We start from the raw sequence: 8,896 nt of genomic DNA on the forward strand, positions 1-8,896 counted from the left end.
GCAAAAGCAGTGGGAAGTGGTGGTGGGGGGAGGGGCAGACGAGGTCAGTACTGGGAACGCTGCAGGTGAGAAGCCATTTCATAACATTTCTTGTTGATCAAACCACCGTGGACCCCTTCTTTGCCCATCAGCAGGACTAGCGTCTTGGCAGTCATGGTGACAGTGAGATTGAAGGTGGGGGCTCCACCAGTAGTCTTGGTGCGAAGATCCACGGTGTATTCCCCGTCTGTCAGCAGTGAGTCCCGGATCACAGAACATTTCTGGTCCCCAAGTGTCAGCCCATTCATGAAAAAACTTGACCGGTCTTTGCCAACAAGAGCTCCAACCTCGGCTGGCGTGATGTTGGCGAAGGTTTTCCCGCAGACAGTGGCCCAGACAGAGGGCGAGTCCTTACAGCCCACGATGGCCGCATCCTGACAGGTCCCATCCACCATGAGGTTGTCGATGTAGGCGTTCCACCCGGCCATGGCGTTGCTACTGGGGCAGCTTCTCTGTGCTTCTGCTGGGGCCGCGGGCTGAGCTTGGGCTGCCTGGGGCTGGCTGGCGGGTGGGCGAGGGGAAGGCGGAGAGCTCGGGGCACCTCACCCACACTTTCAATGATATGATTTTTTTGTTCCTTGATGCTTGATACCTGATCCCTTCGACAGCTCTTGGTCACACAGGCTGGTGTGTTTCTTCCATGTGGGCTTTGTTGCTTCTGAGCTATATGGCCACTTGTTTATCTTTGAGCCTTTAAGACCCCAGACGCTATATCTTTTGATAGCTGGGCACCATCAGCTTTCTTCACCACATTTGCTTATGCACACATTTGGCTTCATTGATCATATCAGGGAGGTGGGTACCCACTGATATGGTTTTTAGCTCTTTGATGTCTGATAACTGGTCCCTTTTGCACCTTGTGGTCAGACAGGCTGGTTTGCTTCTTCCATGTGGGATTTGATGCTTCTCAGCTAGATGGCCACTTGTTTATCTTCAAGCCTTTAAGACCCCATATGCTATATCATTTGATAGCCGGGCACCGTCGTCTTTCTTCACCACATTTGCTTATGCACACATTTTTCTTCAGCAATCATGTCGGGAAGGTGTGCATCCTGGAATGCCAATTTATTAGAACAAAGTGTTCTTGCATTGAGTAAGTGCTTGAGTGGAGGCCCACTGCTGCCTTAATACTAAACCTCTAAATATATGCACATAGATCTGTTTCCCCACACTCATATAAATATATTTACATATGTACATTCCAGTCTTTGAACCTCTATAAATCAGGTGCTATATCTTTTGGTAGCCAGGCACCATCAGTTTTCTTCACCACATTTGCTTGTGTACCCATTGTCTTCAGAGATCGTGCCAGGAAGGTGAGCATCTCAGACTGGTGAATTGTTAGAACAAAGTGTTCTTGTGTTGAGGGAGTACTTGTGCTGGGGCCCACTGTTCATCTGTTTTCTTAACACTCAACCTATAAATATATGTACCTAGGTATATTTCCCCCTCATCATATATATATATATCTATATATATCTTTAAATGCCTGTATTTAAATCTCTATGACTACCCTTTGCCTCCTAGTTCTTTCCTCTATTTCTTTGTACTTTCCTTTTGTCCCACTATCATGTTCTGCCTTCATTTGGGTTTTAGGATTTCCTCTCGGTTACATTTCCATTGATCCAGCCCTGTGAGACCTCCCACACCCTCCTTGACACTGATTTTGGATCACTTGTTGTTCCCTTGTCCTTGGGCCTGTTAACCCACTTCTTTTCCCCTGCCTTCCCTACTCCCATGTCCCCCTGGAACTGTCATCCCGTTGTTCTCTTTTCTGGCTTGTTCATTCCGCCTATCCCTTCCAGGTAGACAAGCTATGAACCATCACAAGACTGAGTACAATGAAGCAACAATAGAAAGTAAAACAGTAGCTATAACAACAACAACAACACACACACAAACGTATAAATAGTTCAGTGTCTGTTTGTTGTCCTTCACAGGTGCTTTCCAGTCGAGTCTGATAGGGTGCCATGCCCTGGCACCTCCTCTATCCCTGGGGACTTCATTGCTCTGCTTCCCCCACCACTCTGCTGCATGCCCCCAGTGGCTGGCTTCGGCATGGTGAGCTCTTGGTGGGCACAATCCCCGCCATGTGTCTCTAGTGTTGTCCCCAATGGTGCTATGGGTCAATGAGGAATGCTGTATCCCGTGGTGGGGCTGACCTGTGGTCATCTCGATGCATAGCTGTTCTGAGCAGGAACATTGTCCTCAGGGCTTGATGAGCCAGGATGTGCTTTACCTTCCCCCGCTCCTCCCTCGTTGGTTCCTGTGTGCTCTGACCAGACTAGTCCCTCTTCTTGAACTGTAGCTTCAGTGTTGTCCTTTGAAGTGAATTCTTCTTGGGGGGAGGGTGGTGCTGTACACTTAGTTGGTAATGGGGCCTTCCCCTCAGGACTCTATCAGTTCCCTGCTTCATGTCAATGTGTTGCGTTCTTGTCTTGAAGCTCCGGGTTGAAGTCTGGTCCCTCTTTCCCTGTAGAGACACAATCAACACCCTCCCCCTGTGCGGGTTAGTGCCCTGTTCCCCGGCTACTCATACCTTTTCCCCCCTCTCCTTTTTAATATGTATCCCATATGTATCCCTGAGTGTAGTCTGGCCCCTGCCATATTACCTGGACCTCACCCCAGGGACGTATGTATACCGTATCTTCTTCCCTATGCTCCTTTTGAATTTTTTGAGCTTACCTCAGTGGGCTCATGTAATACTTGTCCTTTTGTGCTTGGCTTACTTCGCTTAGCATAATTTCCTCCAGTTCTTCCCATGTGGCGATGTGCTTCATGCATTCATCACTGTTTTTTAGTGATGCGTAACACTCCATTGTATGTATGTACCAGAATTTTTAATCCATTTATCTGTTGATGGAAATTTGGGCTGTTTCCAATTCCTTGAAATTGTGAACTGTGCTGCGATGAACATTGGGGCACAGATGTCTGGCCCTGGTTTGTTTTTTGTCTCTTCTGGGCATATGCCCAGTAGGGGGATTGCTGGATCATATGGTAGCTCAATTTCCAACTGATTTAGATATTGCCAAATCGATTCCCATAGTGGCTGTACATACCTACAGGTCCACCAGCACTGGACAAGAGTTCCTATCTCTCTGCATCTCCTCCAACACTTGTTACTTTCTGATTTCTTGAATTGGGTTATCTTTGAGGGTGTTAGGTGGTATCTCCTAGCTGTTTTAATTTGCATTTCTCTTATGGCTAGAGATCTGGAACATTTTCTCATATATTTATTGGCCATTTGGATTTCTGCCCTTGAGAAACTCCTGCTCAGGTCCTTTGCCCACCTCCTGAGTGGACAATTGGTTTTTTTCTTATTGTAGGTTAGCAGTGTAGTGTAGATTTTAGTAATAAGGCCTTTGTCTGATGTGTCATTGCTAAAGATGTTTTCCTATTCTGTGGTCTCTCTTATTACTCTCTTGGAAAATTCTTTTGATGTACATAAGTGTTTTATCTTTAGTATGTCCCACTGGTCAATTTGTGCCTCCTCTGTGCTGGTGTCCTTCCTGATTTCTGATAGCCTATGTAATCTCCGTGCCAAGGTTCTCAGGTTTGTCCCAATTCCCTCACTGATGGCCCTAATAATTTGGGGTTTTACCTCAAGGTCTGTCATCCACCTTGAGTTTATTCTTGTGCATGGAGTGAGGTAAGGGTCTTGCTTCATTTTTCTGCAGCTATATATCCATTTTTTCCCAGCACCATGAATTGAAGAGGGTATCTGCTTCCCATTTGATATTTTTGGGCCCCTTGTCAAAGATCAGTTGTCTGTATGCTGATGATTTTATTTCTGAGTTTTCAATCTCAGTACATTTTTAATGCAGTTTTTGTGGTAAAATTAGGTGCCTCGGCTGATATTCGGGTTAGCTTATACTTGAGTATATATGGTACTCTCCCCTCTTTTCCCAAGGCTCAGCCAAAGGAGGCCACCATCAACTCTCTTTCTTCTCCCTCTCCCTGGCCTTTCCTCTGACCATGCTCGGCCTCTCAGACAAGAGGCGACAAGCCTAGTCTCTGTCACCCCCCGCCCCCCCAGGAGCGAGAAGGAAGAACAAGTCGACACACTGGCAAGGAGAGAGTTTGTAAACACTGCTTCTATTCTTCCCACTCAAGGTTCCACTCCCGCCTCTTCCTCGGAGGGCAATGGAGACTGAGAGAGTCTTAGGTGAGTGTGTGGTTGATGCTTCATTTTATGTTGGATCCTCATTTATATTTCACGTGTAACCATCAGTCCTTCCTGGGGCTGGTAGGAAATCAGAAGGGAAGGTTTGCCAACACTATGGAAGATTCTTGTAAAATAAACCCTCAGTGCCCTCTCACTTGCTAAAGAAAGACTTACAGTCCCAGAAAAAGCCCTGGGATTAACTGCTTCCTGAGGGTATGAAAGAGAGGTGGGGAAGGGGCGATGGGGGAGCCCATAGCAATGATGACTGTACAACCCCACTTGAGGGAAGCGAACAGCAGAATTGTAGGTGAATGGATATATTAAATAGTGTAAGAGATGACGTTTGTCTATAATAATAAGGATTCTAGAGGGGGTGGGGTATGGGTAGGGAGGGGAGAAAGGGGAGCAGATATCAAGGAGATCAAGAAGAAGGAGACTGTTTTGAAACTGATTGTGGTCACCAGTGTACATGACAGCTTGCCGTGAATGAACTATGGAATGTTATGATATCTGTAAGAGCTCCCAATAAAAGGATTTAAAAAGAAAGAAAGACGTACACACATGCTTGGTTGTGCTCAACATATGCACACCTGGCAATGTGTAATGTGGCCCAAGAGTAGTCTTCGCCTTTGCAGATCCTTGTCTCCCAGGTGCCAGGTCTCTCTGGCTTTGACCTAGCCGTTGCCTCGCTCGCTTAGTTAAGATCCCCGAGGCATTGCTGGTGTACTAATGGAAGGGTGAGTCCCCGGTTCAAATTCTCCTCTCTGCTTTGTTTGTCTTTGGATGAGATTAGGTTAGGGCCTTGTGCAGCCTGGGATCTCACTTAGCTGAGTTCCTTTTCCACTGGCTCCTGAGGAAGAATCAATTGAGAGGGCAGACAGGGATATTCTGCGGAATCTCACTGTTGCGGGGACACGGGGGCTGTGTTGGCAAATCTCATTTTGAAACTGTCACTTGCCTGTCCAGAATACTCAACAGGACAGATTTTTACATAGATAATGTGGAAAATGGATTCTATGTGCCTGCTGGGCCATAGGGGCGTTTCCCCTTTGGAAGCACAGTTTCAGTGATGAGATTCCGAGGACACTGCCCCTAACTGGAGTCTCTAGTTGGAAGATCCCATTCTCTCGAGAACTGCGTGGGCTGGTTCGGGCTTCATGCTGCTTTGCTCATCTCGGTTCCTGCATTTAGTAGCAGTAGAGGGGAGGAGGTAAACCCCCCCCCCCTCAAAAAAAAAGAAACCCGCACTATGCACAGAGACACCCCCGCCCCCCGCAGCTGCTCTCCTGACGTTTTACTGCAGAGGCTACTTGTTCATTTGTTGAAAAATACAGAATCAAAGCTGAAGAGTGTCTGGGCCATTGCTCTGTGCACCGGTGCGTGTGCGTCAGGACTTTTGCGTAGACATGAGCGCACACTCGGTGTGAGACAGTAGATGTGAGCACCGAGCTCCCCATAAAGAAGAACGTTTTCTCAAGAACATCTCCCCTGTTCTATTTCCCTCCAAAGGTGCTGCCTTCCCGCTGGAAATTACAGCCTCTGTCTATCACTTGCTGGGAATCAGTTACACATGTGCACGCACACAGTCCCACCATCAAGTTTACCTTTCCATAATACCGTTGTGGCAGAGAGAGAAAAAGATCAGGTTTCCGGGGAAGAAAGGAAGACAGAAGCAAGCTGAAATGTGAGCACCAGCTTTCTATGAAGGTCTGACGGAGGAAAGAGAATTCCGTCCTCTAGACCTGGTGCTCAGACAGCGCCTGCACACACAGGCGGCCCTCTGCACGCTATTAGGAGAACCATTCCCCAGATTATGTGTCCATCTAGGGAGGACGGAGAGGCGGTGGTAAAAGGCTGCCCGAGAGTGTAGCCACCAGAGACTGCTGATGAAAATTGTGCATAGCTGAAAGAGCAAATTGCTCTCGTTTTTCAGTGATTGCACTGGATTTTGAAATTAAACCCAGCGGGGAGAATGTACCTGCTTGAGCTTCGAGAGTGGCAGTGGGTTTGTGAGCTGAGAGCATCTATTTTTCAAGCTCTGGAGCGCTGTGCCTGCCCTGCGTAGTTTCCAAGGGACAAGTCTCAGGACTGGTGATCTCTTTTAGCCCTACTTTAGGCAGCGAGGAAACAGATTTGACTGAGGATGGGGCTGGGGTAGGGGAGGACAAGGGGGTGGGGGTGCAGTAGTAAATTGTAACCTTCTCTTTCATTTTCTCCCATTTGGAAGCTTTAATCCAACTCGTCAGGCTAAGTTTAGGCATGTTCGAAGTAAAGACTAGTTCTCAGAAAGCCTTAATTGTGGTGCCAAGTGAATTCAGCTTCATAGAGACCCTGCAGGACAGAGTCGAACTGCCCAGAGGGTTTCCCAGGCTGTAAATCCTTATGGAAGCAGCCTGCCCCATTTTTAGTGACTGAGGGGTTCAAACCTCCAACCTTTAACATACCATCCAAGCGTTTACCCACGGTGCCACATGGTGCTCACAATGAGTTCAAGCTCTTTACTTTGAGCACAAGTCCTAAACCGACAGAGGTGCTGGGGCACCATGGGGTTCTTAAGTCAGCATGGAGGGTCAATGTGGCACGCAGTTAGAGTTATGCTGGAAAATGCCTGAACTTGCCTGCAAACTACGCTTGGCCATGCTGGGTGTGGTCAAGGACACAGTCTTGCATCCTCTCCTCTTGGCTGAATTTAAGTAATCTACTCTTGTACATTGTTTCCTCCCAGGCATGTGCTACTCTCCTGTCATTGCTAACATGGCACTTCAGGACGGATCTTGAAGTGCTCTTTCAGGTGGGATATCCTGGGCCTATCCTACTTTTGAAATACCTGAGTCTGACTTGGCCTACTTCTGGGGAAACGGCCATTGAAAATCCCAGGGAGAGCAGTTCTCCTCGACACTTATGCGATTTCTGTGACTCAGAATGGACTGGTCTGGGCTCTTGAATTGGACAGTGGGTAGAATTCTCAGTGTCAGTGGTTGAGGTGAGCATCCCTGAATCTGCTCAAATTAAATCCACGCAGGAGGCAATGTTATTGGACCAATAAGTGGTCCCCGCGTTTTGCTTTTGCCTTCTCTGAAAGACGAAAGAGAGAATCAGAAAACCTAGGTCAGAGGATACTTACCCTAATCTGGTTTCACAGTACCACTTTTGGAAGGCATCCTGCTAGCAATGCTAGCTGACGGATAGTGTTGAACGTACCCCCGGGAAGCGCCCATGCCCTTTAGCTATGCCAGTAACCCATTGAAGTGTCACCCTTCGTTTGTGATGCTGATCGATGAGGAATCAAGTCCTACAGCCCAGTCCGTTTTGTCCCTGCAGCAGCCTAAGATGAAGATGAGGTGTCAGGAATTTTCGGCAGAGGCTTTGAGAGGAGCTGGAAAGTTCCGCTCCCTTCCCGGGGTGCAGTGGGCATGGTGCAAGAGGGAGGATCTACACAGTGCAGTGCTTTTGGTCTCAACAAGCTGTCCTCAGTTTCTTTGCTCCTTCTTATCCCCAGGGTTTCAAATTAATTAATTAATTTTTACACCGGCTGTTTTCTCTGACTTGCTCTTTCCTCCATTTTCATTATACTACTACTATTATTTTTAAATCTTGGCAAAAATATCAGAGCAAACGCGTTTCCCATGTGCAGTCCAATGGTAGTAATTGTGCTCATCCGTCTCTGCCCCCGTCATTACCATCCGCATCCTGACTCTTTCATCCCCCTTTACAGAAAGCCAGCTTCTCTTCCTCCCGCGCCAGCCACGGACAACCCTTGATCTTCATTCATTTGTCCATTCTAGAAGAAGCTGGGGAGAAAAGCCCAGTGTCCTACCTCTGAAAACACCAGTGATCGAAACCCCTAGGGAGCACAGTCCGACTCTGACACCTGTACGGTCACCACGAGCCACCTGGTAGCACAAGCTCAGTTAGAGATCTCACAGTTGCGTGCGACAGACTCCATGCAGCATAATGTGTCACACCCCATCCGGGCCCCTAGGAAGGCTAGGGTTCTCACACTCACTCTCACCTGACCTTCGTCAGCTCTCTCTGGCACCCACCTGGCCAGACCCAGAGGCTCTTTAGGGCAAGAATAGTGTCTGCCTCACTGTTGAATTTGCAGCACCCAGCACATTGTTGGGCTTATCATTTTACTCAGTTGAATGTTTGCTGAATGGTCTTTGAATTAACAAGAGCCACAATATACCCTCCTTGATCCAGTTTCTAAAATACAGGACCTCTCCCATAACATCAGCAACCTGCTCCTAAAAACCAGATGTTCTGCATGAAACTGTTAATTTAGAACCTGTTTCCTATTGTTTTAAGTGGGAAAAAGTATGTATTACATAGCAACCCTAAGACCCAAACCAATTTCTCAAAGCATAACTGAAACAGAGTAATACACCCTAACTAAAAGACTCATACTAGGATGTAAAAATGTCCCTTCTTGACCCTTAAACTATTACTGTGACCACGGATAAACAATGTGGAGTGAAATACTCTTTTTTAGTGTCATTACTTTTCTATCTGAAATTTTGTGGGTCTGTCTTGTAATAAGCAAAAATAAGGGCAATTTACACAAGGCTGTTGGAAATTGTATATTCAGGGCAAGCACACAACAGACAAAATGGTTCACATTGAGAATGACAGCCTATCCACTAAATTTGGAGTGTAACTTACACTTTCCACACATTGCTTTATTAAAAACGA

General features: G+C 47.1%; 1 pseudogene; it reads right to left on the minus strand.

Moving 5' to 3' along the window:
* On the minus strand, window positions 1-499 carry LOC142440823 (profilin-1 pseudogene; annotated as a pseudogene).
* Window positions 500-8,896: the final 8,397 nt, after the last annotated feature.

Source organism: Tenrec ecaudatus, chromosome 2, assembly GCF_050624435.1.
Source record: "Tenrec ecaudatus isolate mTenEca1 chromosome 2, mTenEca1.hap1, whole genome shotgun sequence".
Classification (NCBI taxonomy): Eukaryota; Metazoa; Chordata; class Mammalia; order Afrosoricida; family Tenrecidae; genus Tenrec; species Tenrec ecaudatus.